The sequence below is a fragment of the Myotis davidii genome, unplaced genomic scaffold (assembly GCF_000327345.1).
Source record: "Myotis davidii unplaced genomic scaffold, ASM32734v1 scaffold332, whole genome shotgun sequence".
NCBI lineage: Eukaryota > Metazoa > Chordata > Mammalia > Chiroptera > Vespertilionidae > Myotis > Myotis davidii.
The window spans coordinates 2,516,394-2,520,843 of NW_006285779.1; the positions used below are offsets into that span (position 1 = coordinate 2,516,394).

Consider the following 4,450-nt stretch of genomic DNA (forward strand, 5'->3'; position numbering starts at 1 on the left):
AATGTCCTAAAATTAGATAGTGGTAATGGTCACACAACTGTAACTTACTAAAAAGGCATTTTATGTACACTTTAAAAGGGTGAATCTTTTGACATGTTAATTATATCTCAAGAAAGTTGATATAAAAAACTAAATGTCATTAAAAATTCAGTTCCTCAGTTATCCTAGCCACATTTCAAATACTCAAGAGCCACTCGTGGATAAGTGGCTACCAAAATGAACAGTGCAAATAGATAATTCCCTCCAACATCACAGAACATCTACTGGATAAGCACTGCATCAATGAACGGATAAAAGGCCTCCTTTACCATCTAACCACAGTCCACCTTTCAAGTTTCACCACTTGCACACTCCTCTTCTCACACCCACATAGGAAGATTCTGTCACAGACTATGTGCCTCCTCCAAACGCATGCTCCATTTTCTCTCTGGAATGGGCTTCTCCCCTTCCTGCTCTACAGACATTCTACTTATCCTTTATCCTTCAGAGCACGTCCAAATGCCTCTTCCCTAATCCCCACCTTCCCCTGGCCCTAGCAGAATCAGTTACTCCCACTGGCCTTTGTTTGCACTTCCATTACAACATTGATCCCTCTGGATTACAAATCATTGTGTGTGCTGTCTTTCCCACAAGATGACCAGCTCCTTGAGGACAGGGAGTCTGTTACTCATTTGAGGGTTCCCAAAGCCCAGTGATAATAGCCTGCTACAGAGTAGACATTTCAGTGTATGTTGCTGAATTCTACTGAAAGGATTTACAGAAACTCAAGGTAGTGATTTTCGACAACTGTTCACTTTGGTGTGCACAACAGACGAAGAAAATGAAGGAAAGAGGATTCGAATCCAGAAGTCTCCTATCCCATTATTCTACAAGGAGTGTTGGTGATTGCACTGAAATGCCATTTTTAAAGAAAGAAGGGCTTCTGGACTGAAAACTGGGGCAATGTAGGTGAGTAAAGGAGGGAATTAGGGGCCAATGGGTATACTATTGAGAGCGGGGGGTGCGGGGACTGCAGAGTCGAGGGCCCCCATCCAATTCAAAGTTGTAAGCGTGGCAGAGGAAAAGTAATGCATCTCTAGAGATTTGTGCCCAGAAGGCCACTGGTTGAGTCACTTCATGGAAAAAGACTTTTTTACTAAATCTTTATTTTAGATAAGATAGCCAGATTTTTCTGGTTAAGCCTAATCAAAAAGAGAAAAAAGAAATCTATGTATCTCAATCATAATTTAACTGGAAGAGACAAATGCCAAGGCCTTACTATTTGGAGACCTTACTGTTTTGTTTGTTTTTTTCCTATGGATTCAAGGACTCATAACTGAGTTGCAGTAACGTATAGGAGAGTTAAGTCTAAGTTTCTAACCACAGAAGTGAACTAAGCTGATAAACTTTCCTGGTCCAGGATAGCCAAGAAATGGCTATTCCAGGGCAGAGCTATTAAGAGGGAAAGCAAGCCACCTAAATATCATGTTTTTCTTATATTAAATGCATATAAAAAAAAGTTGTACTTAATAGACCCATTTCAAGGGGGGGGGAAATGCAATAAGGTACTCACACCATTTCAACAAGGAGTAAATGTGAAGAGTCCTCCTCAATTCAGAGTTAGCTGGAAGTCACTTGTTGAAATAAGGACAGTGCGTACCTGAAGTAGGTCCTGGGCCAAAATGGTCTCTGAATCTTTTACTTTACTGATTTCTACAAGCCAAAAATCAACAAAGACCAAATTGGCTAAATTGTGGTAGATTCAGAGTTAATAATTATATAACAGCTTCCGTTCCAGAAGTTAAAATTCAAAACACAAATCTCACTACAGATATACTAGTACAGTATCTCTGACAAAGAGACAAGGCATTAAGTAGGGGTGGAGGTGTATGGGGGAAGGGGTCAGGAAGAGGGAGACCACTCATTACAGAAACCTTCCCTTCTCTGCAGGGACTGTAACCACATAATAGCTGCTGGTCAGTGCATCCATCCAAATGGAACAAAGTACAAAAGCCACCCTGTCCCCAAAGTAAGCTTTAGAAGTGCCAGAGAAATGATAAGAAAATGGCCTGTGCTCAACAAACTCCAATTAGGACATGACACTGAAGATCCTCTCCTACATGTTCTCCCAGGCTTGCATGACATGGTAAGGAACTTCCACTTGCCATCCTTCCTCCTGCTAAAGAAATGGATGTTTCCCACCACTGACTATGAGGTCTACCCCTCCTCTCCAAAAGGGTGAGGCAGTCCACAGACCCTGGGCACCCACCTCCGAAGACTTAATATTCCTAAATCAACCCTTTAGCAATGTTATTTACTTATTACTAACTGGGAAACAGCCTTTGGAGAGACAGAAATAGACAGGTGCAAAGGAAAAACAACGGTTTGTTCTATGTTTTTTTCTGTCAGCATTTATATGCTGACCCAATTTTACCAGTAACTTTTCTAAATGGACAAAGAAAATTTATTTCTCCTGCTAGTTTGATTTTAACTGGGAAAATAAAACCCCAACAAAGCCTAACACGAAAGAGTTCAGACCTAGGAAAGGGAATATACTGGCCCAGAAAATGAGCTCTATTAAGTTCACGTGTTATTTCTAATATACATAAAAATACTCTGAAGAAAAAAAACAGGACACTTGAACCGAAAAATGAATAAGCAAATTGTGGTATAGCCACCCAGTGGAGTATTACGCAGCCATAAAGAATAACTAAGTACTGGTTCATGCTACAACATAGTTGAATCTGGAAAACAGAATGCTAAGGGAAAGAACCCAGACACAAAAGGCCACACTCTAGAATTGCATTTATATGCAATATTCCGAATAGGTAAACACGTAGAGACAGAAAGCATATTGGTGGTTGCCAGGGATGGGGAAAGTGGGGAACAGGGGGGGACTGCTTAACGGGAGGGGGGTTCTCTTTTGGGATGTTTTGAAACTAGACAGAGGTGGCGATTGCACAATATTGTTACTATACTAAATGCCACTGAATTTTCACTTCAAAATGGTTACATGGTTTTAAATAGCTTATGTGAATTTCACCTCATTTAATCTTTAAAATAAAGAATACTAATGGACAAAACAAAGATGCATACAGTATGTACATCGACAAGCCCATGATCAACTACGGGAAAGATAAGTATGTTTGCTGGGACTCTGCTTCTACTCTTGATCACAACGCAAGGTCCAAGTGCTGGGGGCTGTACAGATTCTGCCATCATGCGTGTGTCTTTCTAAAAAGACAGGGAAGGGAACAGAAAGTGAAGAAAATAGAATGGGAAGGCCTTGCCAAACGCAAGCAAAGGAGGGGTGATTACCCCTAGTGCACCCCACCCAACTTGGCACCAGGAGTAATGCTCCCATTAAGGTTTCGAAACGCCAGCCAGAGCTGGAAGCAACACAAGCCAGCTTCTCTGCCTGGATAAAAAGCCAGCCACCCAGCAAGAAGAGCTCCGTTTGGGGTGCTCCAGGAGGCTAGCCCCGGCCGGCCCGCCCAACAGTCAAAGCTTATTGGAACCCCCCTCCTCAGGGGTCCCGGTCCACTTCATCCCACCTCCCTCCCAAGGGTCCTGCCTCCAACCACGATTAAAAATGGTGCCCTCAGAACTTGCCCCTGTTCCAGCCGGAACTAAATACCCTCAGCCCCTCCCCGCTCTGGCTGGCGCGGGAGCCCACGGACCCGACCCGCGCGGACGTGCACGCGGCGCCGCTGCTCGGAGACTTGCTCCACGGGGAACGCGGATGCCCCCCACCTGCCCCCGCCTGGCACCACTATCCGGTCACAGGCGTCCCGGGCCACCTGACCTAACAGCCGTCTCAAAGGCCCGCACTCGCTTGGCACCACGCCTCTGCCGACCTGCCAGAAACCAAAACAGGTGTCCCTCAGCTACACCCCGAACGCCCCCTGAGGTCCTGGCCCCTCCACGCACAGGGGTCCCTCTCCGGACCCCTCAACTCCTGGCAACAGCACTCCCTCAGCCCCTCCAGCTAGCAGCGAGGCCGTCTCCAGCCTCCTCCAGCCGGGCCTCGACCACCCCCAGGCTCCCAGCCGGGCCCGGACGCCCCCTCCCCCTTACCTGCGGGGGTTCAGCCCCGGCTGACAGGGGGCATCACTCTCCCCTCCCGCTTCCGGCTCGGCTCCACCCCGGCTAACACACCCGCCCCAACACTGGGAGGTTCTCCAGTTCCAGCGCTTCATTGGCCCCTGCCCTGCGTCCATTCATCCAAATGGCTGTCGATCAAAGCGAAGTCCCGCCCCCCCTGAAGTCCCGCCCCGTGAAGACGGAAAACCAGAAGGATCCAGCCAATGAAAAGTAGGAGGAAGCGGGCCATCTTGGGTCCTGCGAGCCGTGTCAATGCGGAGTGTCGGAAGCCGCTCCGGCCGGGGGCGGGGCCTCCTCCAGCGTGTGGTATTGAAAAGGCTAAGCGGATGTAGCCATCTTGAGTGTGGCGGAAGTACTAGGTTGCCAC

At 47.0% G+C, this 4,450-nt stretch overlaps 1 long non-coding RNA gene across 1 annotated transcript; it reads left to right on the forward strand.

The window, feature by feature from the left end:
* The first annotated feature begins 374 nt into the window (after nt 1–374).
* Nucleotides 375–2,033, forward strand: LOC102760610. Its single transcript, XR_435286.2, has 2 exons — nt 375–948; nt 1,930–2,033. It is a non-coding gene; the product is annotated as an uncharacterized LOC102760610 (long non-coding RNA).
* Nucleotides 2,034–4,450: the final 2,417 nt, after the last annotated feature.